The sequence below is a fragment of the Bubalus bubalis genome, chromosome 9 (assembly GCF_019923935.1).
Source record: "Bubalus bubalis isolate 160015118507 breed Murrah chromosome 9, NDDB_SH_1, whole genome shotgun sequence".
In the NCBI taxonomy this organism is placed as follows: domain Eukaryota; kingdom Metazoa; phylum Chordata; class Mammalia; order Artiodactyla; family Bovidae; genus Bubalus; species Bubalus bubalis.
The window spans coordinates 60,264,552-60,279,502 of record NC_059165.1 but is presented as its reverse complement, the minus strand read 5'-3'; the positions used below and the strand labels follow the sequence as shown (position 1 = coordinate 60,279,502).

At 56.7% G+C, this 14,951-nt stretch overlaps 1 protein-coding gene across 4 annotated transcripts in view; it reads left to right on the top strand.

Moving 5' to 3' along the window:
* Positions 1–1,619: 1,619 nt before the first annotated feature.
* Positions 1,620–14,951, top strand: part of CXXC5 (CXXC finger protein 5) — a 37,928-nt gene continuing 24,596 nt past the window's right edge. The window contains exons 1-2 of one of the 4 annotated variants that reach the window (XM_044947601.2): positions 1,620–2,255; positions 2,673–2,782. The gene's annotated coding sequence lies outside the window, so the exon portion shown is untranslated. The other 3 variants (XM_025292602.3, XM_025292600.3, XM_006070796.4) reach the window with 3 other exon arrangements.

The following is a 14,951-nucleotide window of genomic DNA, read 5'->3' as shown; positions in this document are numbered from 1 at the left end:
TGGGCTTTCTGAGTCACAACTGGGGGTGGGGCTGGGGGACACGGCAGCACAGGCTGCTCTGGGAGTTAACGATTTACGAGGGGCCCCTTCCTGAGGCCTCCCTTCTCACAGGCCAGGCAAGACAAGCAAGCAACCCCGTGACAGCCCAGGCAACTAGACACAGAACCAGTCCCGCCAGTTCAAAGAGCAGTTCATCCGGGGCTTACCCCCAGGCAATTGCCTGAGCACCCCATTCTCTGGAAAAACAAAGTAGGGCTTGGTAGGTGAGGTCTGGTCTGGGGAAAGAGGCTGGGTCCTGTTTTAAAGTCTCAATGCTCTGCCTTCTGGGGCTAGATCTGTGAGGGGAGGCTGAGCCCCACCTCTTCCACCTCCAGTTTTCTCCCTATCACCCACCAGAGCCAGTAGATCTTGGGTAGAGCACTTTCTGGCCAGGCTGGCTTCTGGATGCCCAGGGCACACACACCCTCACCCTTTGTTCTGGTCTACAGTCTCCAGATTTGAGATGCTGTGTCCTCCCGTCCCCCAAGGCCCCATTCTGTTACTTCAGGACCCCTCCCTCCCCATGATTCTGAGGGCCATGGAGCCACACAGCTTTGGCCTCTGAGTGCACCCAGTCCCTTCCCACTTCGCACAGGAGAGACAGCTGAACCATGATTGTGCCTAGAGAAGTCGAGAGTTACTGTCACAGGCATGACACCCCCAACTGTCCCTGCCCCTCACCCCTCGTCACATTTGGCTGAGTTCCCTATTTCCCTGGGTCTGGCAGAGTATCGGGCTACTTCTGGTTGTGTGTGGCACACGTGTAGCTGTGCTTGGGCAAGCAGAACTACAAAGTGTGTGAGGTGCATGTATTGGCCTGGTCTCTGCTCCCTCCCAGCCTCACCCCAGAGTCATTTTGTTCTGGGACTGAAGAAGTAACCCTTCTGCTGATCTTTTCCACTCTGTTTGCACAGCTCAGGGCCGGGCTGGGCCACCAAACTGACTTCTTAGGGATGGACTGGACCCTGACCTCCTAAGAAACAGACCTAGCTTTTCTGAAATTTCCTTCTAGTTTCACACTTCTTTTGTCCCTTCAGAGGTCATGGGGACAGCAGTGGTACCTAAGGGCCAATGGTCAGTATGTGAGTCCTGAGACCCCAGAGGCCTGGGCCTATGCCTAGGCAGTCAGGCATCTCTCTTCCCCTGCCCATGTTTGCACCCCCAGCCCTTCTCTGGGTGAGGTGTAACCACCAGCCTGACCCCACTGAACACTATCCTGCACCCTGCCCTGAAGCAAGACTCCAAATGCCCTGGCCCTCATTTTCTGTGATAACAGATGAGGGAACTGGAGCCTCAGTAGAAGGGTATGCCAGGCTCTGCACTGGCCATCTAAATTGGAAACCCTAACTCCTACACTCCTCTCCACGCAGCCATTCCAAGCCATTGGATGTTTAATCGGTGACTGGTGGCTCAGACGGTAAAGTGTCTGCCTACAATGCGGGAGACCCGGGTTCAACCCCTGGGTCAGGAAGATCCCCTGGAGAAGGAAATGGCAACCCACTCCAGTAGTCTTGCCTGGAAAATCCCATGGATGGAGAAGCGTGGTAGGCTAGTCCATGGGGTTGCAAAGAGTCGGACACACCTGAGCCACTTCACTTAATGGAAAAGGTAGATCCCTCCTACAAGGCAGGGGTTTAAATCCTGGTTTTGCTACTCTGTAACATTAAACAGCTGTATGAGTCCTAGGATTAAGCATATTCACTGAAAGCAGTTAGTATGGTGCAAGACACATAGTAAGTGCTCAGAAAAATGTTGGCTACAGTCCTTGTTACTGGTACCTACTTAGTGCCAGGCTTCAGGCTCAAAGCAGGAAGGGGACTCTCCCTTACTCTCAACAAATGTTTGTGGATGGTAGTAGTGAGGGGACAGGAGACAAATGAGCAAATAAAAGCTATTTCTGTGCAGTGTGGTCACTGTGGCCATAGGAGGGGACAGATGTGGGGCCCCAAAGCCAGGCCACAGACTACAATTGCTCAGTACATGCACTACAAAAAAGCCAGCTGGCAAAGGGAGCAAGGAAGACTGGAAGACAGTTCATGACCTGCTGCCAAATGGGGGTACCTATACCTGCCAAAAAGTGGTAGCTTTTTCTGATTTGCACAAAGGCTAGTGCTGGCTCTGTAGAGAGAAGCCAAACTGAGGCAGGGAATAGAAGTCAGAGAAGATTCCCAGTGGAGTGATAACATGCCCTTGGTCTTCAATGAGGACTTCAGGAGGTGAGCTTGATTAAGACCCTTCTGGGCAGAGGGAACAATTTGTACAAAGACATGCAAACTTGAAGGGAAGTTTTGGGGTATCTGAAAGAACCACCAGTGTTGAATGGTGTTGGTCAGCAGGGCTTAGGAACTGCAGGGAAGAACAGGACCAGTTAGGGAAGCCAGACCAAGCTGGGGCAGGAGCTTGAGCTGAGCCCGATGGGCTCTGAGGAGTCACTATAGGATGATGACCAAGGTGAATCCCAGACAGAGAAGCTTCACTAGGCCAACAAATCTCAGGGGTTAGGAAAACAACTTTGGTGCCTGTCTCATGTCAGTTTCCTCATCTGAAAATTGGGAACGCTACCACTACTGGGGATGATGTAAGGATTAAATGAGATAAGGTGCCTTAACTGTTTAATTTAATGCCCTGTTCAGGGTGAAGGCTTTGTAAATGCCAGCTATGGATATTCTAACCAGAACCAGGAGAGCAGGATCCTACCCAGAAGACAGGGCAGGTGGCTGCATGGCTCTTCTCTCCCCAACAGGTACTGGAGACTTATGGAAATTGCTTCCTAAATCCTTAGATTGACTGATTGAATAGCAATGTGAAATTCAAATGCTTTTTGGGAGGAATAGTGAACCAGGATCCCTTTACTTCTTGTGGAAGGGGCATAGAGTGGGGATAGTCACCCCCAAGGCCAGAGACGTCCTGCTCAATCCTTCCTGGGTGTCTCCCTCTTGTCTCACTCGTTATGGTTAGAGTTCTATGCAGATGGTTTGCACATGGCATTTCCTGTTCATGTTGCATTTTCCATGTGGACAGTTCTGCCAGTCTCCTCTCTGGTTCCTATCTGGGGTGGAGAGGTGAGGATCTGAGTCTCCCTCTACTTAATTTCCAGGAGAAGGGGAAGACTCCAAGATTGACTCTAAACTGGGCCAGACATATGCAAACACCCAATCCCTGAGAAAGTCAACATTGGGATCACTTGACTCATCTCCATTGCAGCCTGCAGCCCTTGGCCTTTGCCAAGTTGGGGAGGGTGGGCAGACGTCCTTGAGGAAAAAGTGGATATTTAGTAGTAATTCCCTAAGGTGGAGGTACTGTCCCCCACACCCCATTAATTTCAGCATGAAGCTTTTTTCAGGTGTGCAGGGCCTGATTCCACATTCTCCCCTGCTAGGCTGTAGTTCCCTGAGGACGGAGTTCCATTTCTTGGGTCCTAATCCTCTGAGGCCTGCTGCTGACTCCTGGGGAACAAGTCCCTCCTCACAGTCTGGGCCTGAGCTTCCTCAGAAAAGGTAGATCGTGGTGGGCTAAGTGTTTGGAGATCTTTGGTCATCTTGGCATGGGATGCTGCCTCCTTTTTCCTCATATAGTCAAGTGAGTGTCCAACACAGTACCTGACACTCAGGGTCAGCCAGAATGTCTGTCTTTAAGCAGTTTAGGGGTGATAATCTAGAGGTGTTCATTTGTCTTAAAACTATGTTCTCAGATCAAGTACCTTGCTTTCCTCATGTGGTATGTTTCGGGTGGCTTTGAGGAACATTGCTGGAGAGGAGAGGCTAAAGCCTCCCCCCCACTTAGGAGCCATTCCTTGACACACAGTTGAGAGAACATTTCTCAGCATTTGAGGAAGGGAGGGGGTGTCCATGAGAGTGTCACTCCCTGTGGCCTTGGAGGTCAGGGCAGGTAGACAGGCAACACATTCCAGATGAACTCTGCCCTCTGACACCTCCCTCACACCCCTATCCCCTGGCTGGGTCAAAGTCCCAAAGCCAAATTTAGAAAGCTTGGACGGTGGGCATCCACAGGCTGCTCCTGTGAGACCCAGGCCGCAGGTGCTGCAACACCCAGGCAAGCAACACCAAGGAGAAGAGACAGTGAGGTGGGAACTGCTTCCACTTCTTCCACTAAGACTGCTCCTGTGACTGGAGGCACCCTGGCTGCAACAGTTAACTCCCACTTATCTAGGCCCCAGGCTGTAACATTTAACCCTAGGTAGACTTCCCCAACCGCCCTGCCCCTTTCCTGCTAGGGTCTCTCCTCTGGGGGCTGTGTTTTTTCTGGCTCAGGAAGCACAAAGCCACCCCCACGAATTCCACAGAACTGAAGAAACTTTCCACTTGGGGAAAGACCCGGGGCTTGCGCTATGGGTCTCTTTAGTGGCGAGAGGTCGACATATGCAGCTTTAGGATTAGCCCAAGCTGGGCAGATGGAGGGGCCGGTGAATGACGATGAGGATGTGCGGGTCCAAATCTGAATCCACTGGGTTTTTATTCTTTCAGCCAGTGTCTGTTGAGCATGGCGCTGTGCTAGGCACTGTTTCAGGCTCAGAGTTCACAGGCCACCGTCTCAGAACACCACTGTGTGGTCTCTTTAGCTTCAGGACTCAAGTGTTCTGGTTGGGGGCGGCGTAGCAAACAAAATGTCCTTTCACGAATCAGTTTCCTCATCTGTGTAATGGGAACAGGGACGTCTGCCCCCTTTCTCCCTGGGAACTAGAGCCCACTGAGTATGGGAAAGCGCTCTGGGAAGAGTGAAATCTTTGAACATGCGTCTAGTTCCAAGAGTGCTCGCCTAGGAGTACCCGGCCCCACGCGCACCTGAGCTGAGGGGCGCGGCCAAACCCTCCCTACTGGTCCTTGAAGCTTCGCGGCCGGCTGGCGAGAAGGGGCAGAGGGATGGCGGATTTCCCCGTAAGGTGCGTCTTCAAGCCCATGCACTCCTTACAGAACGGGTGAGGTCCTCTTATTTTTTTGTAAAGTTGCGGGGAAAGAGGTGAAGACCGGGCGCGCTGGAGAGCTGAGCCTTGGCCGACCTCGTCAGAGCGCGGGGAGCTAGAGGCGCAGTGGCTGCGGCTCCGGCCTCAGAGCCTGCGGCGTCCAAGTGGCCAGAGCTGCGTCGGGAGGCAGGCGGAGGGAGGAGGGAGGGGAGCCGAGGTGGCGGGGGGGTGGGGGGGGGGAAGGAGGAGGGAGCGTGCAGTCCGGTCCGGGTTTTGCCGGCAGCCCCCGGGCAGCGTTCAGAGCTCCTGCCCGGGCGGGCGCGCGGCGGCGGAGCCTGAGCGGGGATGTAGAGGCGGCAGCAGAGGCGGCGGCGAGAGCAGGCGCCCGAGCCGAGAGAGAAGAGCAGCCGAACCTTGTTCCCCGAATCCGGGCCCCGCGTCCCAGCCCTGCCTAGCCATGCGCGCCGCCTGCTGAGTCCGGGCGCCTCACGCTGCGCCCTCAGCCAGCCGCTCCGCGCTACGCTCGGGGGTGATTAGTTGCTTTTTGTTGTTTTTTAATTTGGGCCGCGGGGAGGGGGAGGAGGGGCAGGTGCTGCAGGCTCCCCCCCCTCCCCGCCTCCGGCCAGCCGCGGCGGCGTGACTCCGGCTCCGGACCCGGGCACGGCGGGCGGCGCGGCTGGAGCGGAGCGCACCGCGGCGGCGGTGCCCAGAGCGGAGCGCAGCTCCCCGCCCCGCCCCTCCCCCTCGACCTCGCGGCGGCGGCGGCAGTGGCGGCTTGGACGACTCTGAGAGCCGGTAGGTGTCGGGCCACGGCCCTCCCCCGACCCCCCCAGAGGCCGGCCCCCTCCCCTTCCCCGCCTACCTCCCTCTCCTCCCCCGGGGCCCGGTGCGCGGCCGGGGCCGGAGTTCGCTGCAAGTCTGCGGAAAGTTTGGCGGCGCGGGCTCCCCCGAAGTTCAGGTGCGGAGAGCCAGGGACGGGAAAAGAGGGGTCCGTGTTTGGGTGTGGCGGGGGGCTCCCGTAATCTGAGCCTCGGAGCCCCGGGGGCTAGGAGCCCTAGCTCCAGTGATCGCTCAGTGGCCTCTTCTATACTCAAGCCTCCCCAAGCCGCAGTCAGCTCGGTCGCAGATCACTGAGTTCAGACAAAAAGAGGGGTTTTAGGGTCGGGGACGACGGCTTGGGCGCCTTGGGCGCCTTGGATTGGGGCCGGGGCTCTCCCTGAGGGGTACTGTCCCCTCCCCAAGTACTCGAGCTTGAGGGCACAGGGGCCGCGGGAGCCCGTGTCTTTACCTCTCGGCGCTGGGCTCGCGCTCCGTCTGCGGGGGCGGCTGATTGGAGATCTCCGGCGCGCACTCCCCCAACAGACCCCATTCGTAGTCCTGTCTTTTGGGGGCATCACTCACTGCTCTTAATGCCCTAGACGACGCGCGGCTGAGTCTCCCCCTCCTTTTGGAGGGGGCGGTGGCCACTTCTACATTTCCCCTCAGGCTCCTCGCCCCCGCTGCCCGCGGGGTGTCTGGCGGGCAGATCAAGTTTGACCTTTTTTTTTTTTTTTTCGTCAAAGTATCACCCCTGACCACCGCTGCTCCCCGCGGCCTCTCTCTCCCTTCCTCCCTAGCCTTAGGGAGTCTTTCAGCCTGTCTCCCGAGCCCCGCGTGGCCAAGCAGCATGCAAAGCCAGGGAGGGAAAATGGGGGTGTTCTTCTAGCTGCGGAGCTGTGGGAGGTGGGTGTCCCAGCCGCCTGCTTCTCTGCTCTGGCCCCAAATTTACCCATGAAGTTTGGCCCCGAGCCCCCCTCCCTCTTTGCTTCCCCAGAGCGAGGGGCCGAACCGCCGCGAGAAGAATGTGTTAATTTTCTTGCTGGGGGAAGTTGTCCTCGCCCGTAATGGGCTGCTTTCCGGCGGGGAGCGCGGGGAGCGCCTGGCTTTGTTTATTTGTAGGATCCACAGAAAGTGAGTGACCCCGGTTTTTAAACGGGGGGCCGCCTCCCGGGTCCTGTCAGAAGAGCTGAAGCGCCCAATGAGGGAGCAAAATCGCTTTTTGGTGGCCCCCCCTCAGGAATCGGAAGGGGTGCGCGGAGTTGGGCTGGTGCCACGGGCTGCAAGGAGGAACCAGCAGATTTGGGGGTTCTGTAGGGACTCTTCCGGGAAGACCTGCTCCCTGTTGTCTCCTGCGATGGCAGTCTGAAGGGTTGGCAGCCGCGCCCTACTTTGCCCCTTGGATCCTGGGTGGTCTGAGAGTCGCGTCTTCGGATAGAAGGGGCTGAAGCGGGGGGCGGGGGGTTCTGGCGAACCAGCCTCTTGACCTCCGCCTTTCCCTGCGCCGCGGCCGCTGTTCCGAACCCGAGGTTTTGTGGTGGGCCGGCTGCCCCCCACACACCCCCGCCTCTACGCGTTTGCGCAGGAAGCGCTGGGGAGGGGGCGTGTGCGTTCGTTCGGCCCTCGCCCCCGCCGGAGCCGCCCCAGGGCGGCCGGCAAACAGAGTCCCTTTCAAGTTTTCCGCTGGGGCCGCCTGGCGGGGGCTGCGTGCGCGGTCGCTGCGGACTTGTTTGGAGCGCTATTTGAACGCCCGGCGCCACCTCAGCTGCCCCGGCCCGCGGGGGCGGGAGGCGGGGGCCGGGGGAAGGCTCTTCATGCAAGTGAGAGCATTTCAAATAGACGGTTTTAGGTGGCGTGCTGGCCGAAGCTTGCCCTAATCCCCCTCCCGAAAGACCCCCCCGCCCATCCCGTACCCTAGGTGCCTACCGCCTTAGGAAACCAGGGACTGAGACCCGAAGCCGCCTCCCAAACGCCTTTTTGAGAGCGATGCGGGGAGACTGAGGCCAGCGCTACCCACTACTGCGTAGTGTTGATTTAGCAGTTTCCCTGGATGAGACTCAAGCAAGAGCTGGTGGGGTCGGACGGGGGGGTGGGGGTGGGGGGGCGGATAGTGGCCCGCTCTGCAGCTGTCACCCCCTTCCCAGAACGGAAATTGTCCTCTCTCCTTGGGGAGGAGGGAGAGGGGGTGATTTTTGCCCTGGGAAGGGGTGGGAACAGCTGAGGGAGGTTGGCCTCGTGAGTTCTCAGTTAGGCCTGGGGCCCTTGGTAGAAGCCCACCCCTCCCACCCCCCCACCTCCAATCTTGGCAGGAACCTGGGGCTCTCCCAGGGAAGCAAGAGCTAGCCTTGAGCCTCCCTTTCCCATGCCACCTCCCTTTCCAAGGTGGAGGGCAGAGGTTCCTTTGCAGAAGACAGATCCTTGACTGACTGGCTGTCCATTGGCGCCTTATTTATGTGTGTATTTGGGCCCGGCTGTTTTCCCGGCTCAGCAGGTGACCCTGGCCGGGGCCTCCTATCTCTCCCCCGACAGAGCCTGTTGACTTACCCGTGGGCCAGCGGCCTCGTCTTTATCACGTGAGGCCTGGAATGTCCACCCGGCAGGGCTGGGCTGGGTGGGGGAAGGGAAGGATTCTGCATCCAGGGCCCAGGCCAGATTAAGCCTGTGTTCCATGGGTTCCTACTGTGACCCCCAACTCTTGCTGCCTCTTTTCAGCTTCTACCCATTTGGCAAATGAGAAGCTGAGGCTCATAGGGTTGGGGGTGGGGTGCAGGTTCCATCTGGATAAAGAAACAAGTCTATGGGAATTAAATACCCTGCTTTCTTTAGGACCTCACCTACTTATTCATGGGACAGTAGAATGGAGATTGGTGGGGTCTCTCTGGGAGGGAGGGGTGTAGGCTGGGCCGGGGTCAGCTGACTTTCCAGGGTAAAGGATAGGGTGGAGGGATGCTGGGATGCTGATGAGCCAGACTCTGGCCTACTTGCTTAGATCCCCTGTCTTCTGGGGTGACCATGAAGTCAAAGCCAGTTCCCCAGCTTGGTGTTCTGAAGCATGTCTCAATTGGCCAAGGATGGGGTGGGGCTCACTTATCATTACTGTTGTTATTATTGCCACCCTTTATATGTGGTTCAGTTCTTCATTCATTGGCCCACTGTATATTTATTGAGCACCTACTATGTGTCAAGCCCCATGCTCTAGGCTTGCAGAAATGAATCATTGACTTTACCTCCCACCCCCTTGGACGTAGGCCCAGGGCAGAAACTCCGCCCTGTTTACCTGCCCCCTGGGCCCCTGAATGGAGCTTTCCCCTTTTTTATCTGAGGCTCTCTCTGTCTTACCGCCCCCCCCCCCACCTGGTCCCATCCTAGCCTCTGTGTATGGTTGTAGGGTGTGCGTGTGTATGTGTGTGTGTGTGTGTGAAGTGCCCTTGATTAAGTGTATTAATAGTTAAACTCTCACTCATAGCTGAAACTCACCAGACCACAAAAAGCCTCCCCAGTTACTCACGCGCTACTGCTCAACAAGAATATCCCACTCAAGTTTTTTTTTTTTTTTTCTTTCTCTTACTTCCCCCCTTATTCCCCCCAACTTTGAGCCCACCTCCCAGGCTGCAGGCAATGAGAAAGGACTGCCCCCTCAAGGACCCAGGAACCTCCAAACATTCTACCTACCCCCTAAAGCCAAAGGCAGTGTCAGCTGCTCAGTGAGGCTGTGTAGGTCTAGTCTGTTGGTATGGGATGTGGGAATCTGGGCAGTGTGTGTGCTAATGACTCAAGATGGATATATCTGTGACTCTGTGTGTTGAATGTGTGTCTGTTTATCTTGGGGTGTTGGGAGTCTGAGCCTGTGTATGTTTGAATCAGGACATGTGTTTATGGATCTAAGAGTTGTGTCTGCATTGCATATATATATACCTGTGTGTTGTGAGGCTGAGAATCTATATCTGAAAGTTGGGTCTGTCTCTGTAAATCTAGGAACGTGTATATTCTGAGTTGTGTGGGCCTAGAATTTTGGAGAGGGTGTGTTCAGGATTTGTGTTTATCTGTGTGTTTTGTATACGCTTGTAAATTTGGGACTGTATCACTCCTTGAGTGGTACTGAATTGGGAAAGAGTGTGTAATTCTGGGAGTGGGCATATCTGAGCTATGCTAACAGTGGTCTATGTCTTTGGTAGCTGGTGTCTGTGTTCCTTGCTCTTTCTGTATTTCTGCCCATCTGTTTTTCTGAGTCTCTCCCTCCCTAGTTGAGGCCCTGAGTCTGTGAACGTGTGTGGTGTTGAACCTCTCCCACCCAGTCCTTCTCCTCCCCTGCCCTCCCCAGCAGTAACTGGGCAGCCTCCCTGTCTGCCTGCCTGCTGGGAGTTTGGAAGCCATGGAGGGAGACAGGCTGGGGCCGGGGTGACAGCGCGTATCCACGGCAATGGCAGCCTGTGATTACGGGAATAAAAGGATTTTAAGGTCATGGGTGTATTTTTTTGTTTTGTTTTGTGTTCTTCCCCTCTTTGGTGGAGCCACTGGCAACAAAGGGCCATTGCTGTGTGTCTGCAGGTTGGGAGCCTGTCCCCATGCAAGTGGACATGGATCTGTGGGTCTTTCCTGGGAGCATGAACACATGTGTGTGTATATGCATGAGTGGAGCCTGTGAGAACGTGTGTTCTCTCTGCCTGCTCCCCGTGAGAGAGTGCATAGGGCTGTTCCCTGGGGAAGAATTCTCAGGAAAACTTGATTTGGGTATTTCATGGAGCTGGAACCCTGCAATCCTGTGTGTGCTGAAGAGTGCTCTGGCCCCAGTCTTTGCCTACCTGTCTCCCTCTCCCCACCCCACTCCCCATAGGGTGTCTCTGGCCAGAGACTGGCTCAGCCCAGTCACCTGGGCCAGGCCACATCTCAGGGTGTCAGTGCCCCTGGCCCTGCTCCAGCCCCTGTAATTGCATTCTGCCGCCTAATCCCCCGCCAGCTCAATTAGATCGCAAATTCTTCTTCATTTCCTGCCTCTGATGCTGGCCTCCCTCTGGGCTCACAGGGCCTGGGAGGGAGGGAGGGGATCTTGCCCCCTCTTCCGCCTGCACTGGGGGCTCTGGAGGTGGAGTGTGATTAGTTCCTGGCACACCGGCCCTCGGGTGCTGGTTGCAGCCCTGGGGGCTTTGCTGACCGTTTATAGACCGGCCTCAGTAGCCCTATGCTAGGGGCAGTGGCTTGTGCTATCTGGTGCCTGGGCTCTGAGTAGACCAGGATCACTCTGGCCAAGCCCCTAAACAGTGTCCCCACAGGCTCTGCCCATCTCCTTATTCCCAGAGGAGTTGCCGACCACCCCTTGGTCTAGCAGTTGTGACTTTGTTTTTGACCTTTTCCTGGTGGCTGTTCCAGGCACCAGTAGGATCACTGAGCTCCCCCGCTACTGGCCCCTTCTAACTCCCAGCCTCTACCTCACCCAGACAGGTATATTTGACCACTGGCTCAGGAGTCAGACCTGGCTCCAAATCCTGGCCATGTCACTGCCAAGCTGGATATATGTATGACCTTTGGTCCATATATGTTCTGTGATCCTCAGTTTCCTTATCCCTGAAATGGGAGTATAAGAGTGCCTGCCTCACAAGGCTACTTTCACACGGACACAGGGATGGCTGTGCAGTGCCCACCATCAATGGCTAGCCCACAGTCAGCATTCAGTCAAAGTTGGCTTTTATGGTGATGAGGACTTCCTGTCCCCCACATGGCTCATGGTTAGCGTTTCTGTCTTTATTCTGCTAGTTGCCAGGTGTGTGACCTTGGGTACGTCACTCTGGCTGTCTGGGTTTCTCTTCCCCATCTGTGAGATGGGACCCACGATGGGCCTGACCTCATAGGATTACCTGCATCCTTGGCTCTAGCCCCTCTGCGGGTTTTCAAGGTGTTACTTGTACTCTTATTTCTTTTCCTCACACCAAGCCTGTGGTGAGGTGGGGCTGGTGAAGACACAGGCTCGGGGACAGGGGGACTAGCCAAGGTCATGAAGTTGATGGTGGGGCCTGGGGAGGGGGCAGTGGTGGGAGGGCTGGGGGATGACCTGCTGGCTTGCTCGCCCGCCTGTTGACTGGCTGGCTCAGCTGAGCTGTGAGGCATGGCCTTCTCTCCCGCTGGTCTCTGTGGAAAGTGGTGGCGCGGCTGTTTTTTTTGTTTTTTGTTTTTTTCTATGAAGGGGAAGCTGGATGTCTACCCCCTCCTTCTCCAGGAGGTGCCTGTGGCAGTGGCTGTGCTGACAGGCCTCCTGGCCTTCTGACTAGGGTGGCTGGCAGCTCTGGAGGGCCGGCTGTGCACAGATCAGCCGGAGGGAAGAGAGAACTGCAAAGGTCCCCTGCTCTCACTAATCCCCCGGGCCCCTCCCACCCTCAGTCCATCCTCCGTCTGGATGGAAAGACAGAAAGCAGCCATGGCAGGAGGAGAGCTGGGGGAGGCTGGCTGGGCTCAGGAGGTAGTGGAGGGGGACTGGGTCGGGGGGGGGGGGTGGTCTGCTCCAGGGTTCCTGTATCTCCCTGGCTAGTCTCCTTATTTCTATGACCTCTGTCACTCATTGGCCTAAGGTCTTTAATATTTCATGGCCTTTGGAGCCAGCCCCCTGCCCCAGCCCACAGGCCCCCTTTGTCTCCTCGACCCCCCCCTCCCCTTATCCCTGTCACTGAATTGCTGAATTACTGACCTCAGGGCTGCCTGTGCCTCCTCCCCAGCCCTGATACCATCCGTATCACTCTTAACCTGCCCCCCACACACACCTCTGTCTGTCACAACTCGGTCTCTCCTGCGTGTCCTCTCCCCCTCTCTCACATCTCTGACTGTCCCTCTGCCCTTTTCCTCCATTTTTCTCTTTTTGTTGGCCTCCTTCTCCCCAGCAGGACAGAAACAGCGGCAACTGGTATGCCTGGCTGCCCCCCCCAACCCTGTCCACCCCTTCCTGCCCCCATCCCCCAAGCTGTGCTGGCCGTGAGAGCTGGTTTTATTTATTTTTCTGTTTGTTTGGGAAGAGGGCAGGGGCAGTTCTGGGCCCTGGCTGCTGCACTCTGCCTAGAGCAGCGGGCAGGCGGGCCGCACTGGCCTCCCAGGAATGTGGCCGGGACGCCCCGCGCTATATTTACTTCCCTCCAGCTGCTGGCCCCAGCAGGGCAGAGCCAGGCCTGCCCGGTGGCCCCGGGGGAGACCTGTGCCCACCCTCCCCTGTCCAGCAGACCCCACATGGCCCTTGGGCCCACTGTTCCCTCCCTTCACCGTGACCTCCCCTGACCTCCTCGGACTTGCCCGGTGTGCCAGCAGGAACGCTCATGAGCCATGCCGGGACAGGCATAAAGTGCAGGCACAGTGGCCTGACCCATGTGGGACTGCAGGCACCTGGCAGCCCCCATACCCCCACCTAGGGGCCTAGCCTAGGCCTGTAATCTGGTGGCCAGAACTATGCAAAGCATCTTTTCGGGCCTCTCCTCACTGGCCTGGTCCTTGCTCTTGCCACAGTCCCCTCAGCTCTGCTGTGATCACTGGCCAGGGTGGAGTGGGCTAGGGTGGGAGGCCTGAGCCAGCGTCAGCAGTTGTGTTCCCTTCACTGCCGTCTCGCTTCCCACCTCACCTGCTGGCCCTCCCAGCTTTCCTGTGTAGACATGTATTCATGTGCATGGTTAAAAGCTTGCATATACATGTGCGGCACCCATGAACACATGTTGGAGTAGACCTTCCGTGGAGGCGGGGCCATGCTTCTAACCATTGAGTCCCTTGATCATCAGATGCTAATGGGAGGTTACTGGGCTTGCTCCTTGCCAGCCTTGCAATGGGATGTGGCAGTGATTCCTTCCTGTCCCCTCAGTGTCTGGCACCAGCTAAGTGTTTGAAGAGCTTTAGCTGCTCTAATCACTTGCTGTCTCCCAGTTATTACTATAATAATCATAGTAGGTCTTAACAACGGTGATGACAATGGCTAAACCGTCCCAGCCCCTGACTGAGGGCAGGTACTATGTGGACAGCTTTCTAGCCTTCACTTTGTTCGTTCCTCACAGTAGGCCAGTGATGTGGGTGCCATTAGCTTCCCCATATACAGATGAGGAAACTGAGGCTGGAGCGTTTGGGACTTGCCACTCCTGCAAGTGGGATTGGGTCCTGGCAGAGCCCTTGATGGGCTATGAACACCACAAGGACAGGCAGGGTTGGGCTGTGCATGGCAGTCCATACTGCCTAGCACACAGCAGGCACTCCATCAATGCCTGCAGGGTACAGGCCTTGCTCTCTTTGCTTCTTGAGTCCCCCAGACCCCTGGCAAGGGACCTGGCATTTACGGGAAGATGGGCTGATTGGCTAGTTGGGTGAATGAAAGAATGAATTAATGAATGAGCAGGTGATTGGCTGTGGAATTGAGTGCTCTCAAGGGACACCAGGATGGGGGAGATGTACTTATGTTGGTGAGGAGACTGTTCAGGGGAGACCCACTGGCCCTGCAGAGGATTCTAGGAAGCAAGGTTGAGGGGCGGGACTGAGAGATGCATCCAGAGACCAATAGGCTGCCAAGGCTGAGCCCTTGGGGCAGGTCATGTCATCTTCTCCCCTGCCACCTCAGTTTTTCCATCTATCAAATGGGCTTGGGAACCTTGCCCCTACTGGCTGGCTGCCAGCTGGCCTGGGCTGGGGCTGGCCTGGGAGCCTGAGAGGTGAGGGACTGTGGTGGGAAGGAGGAAGCAGTGGGTGGTGAAGACTGGAAGATGAAGCGTGGAGCTTGGCTTGGAACCTGAGAAGCAGGGAGACCAGCCCTGACCTGACACCCCTCTTCCCTCTGAGCTCCAGGGTGGGGGCACAAGCTGACAAAGCCCCACCTACCTGCTTGCACTCTGGCGAGGTCTGGGCCTCCTGACGGCTGCAGCGTCCTTGGCTGTGTTTGCCACAAAGTGGTGGCCTGTCCTCCAGGACTAGACCAGCTTGATCCCCATAACCCCCTGCCCTGCCCCACAGCCTCATGTCCAGTTCCTGGTGACCCCGATGGGAGAGCCCAGCTCCTTTCCTGCCTGACCCACCTCCCCCAAAGCTCAATAGAAAATTGCTTAGCTGGGCCCCCAGCAGCAGGTAGGAGTGGACTTGGCCCCTCTTTCTTCTGGTGGTGTCCAATCTCAATGGCCTGGAATCTTAAGTCACAGGAGTCTAGAATCATAGAATGCTTGGAGCTGAGGGA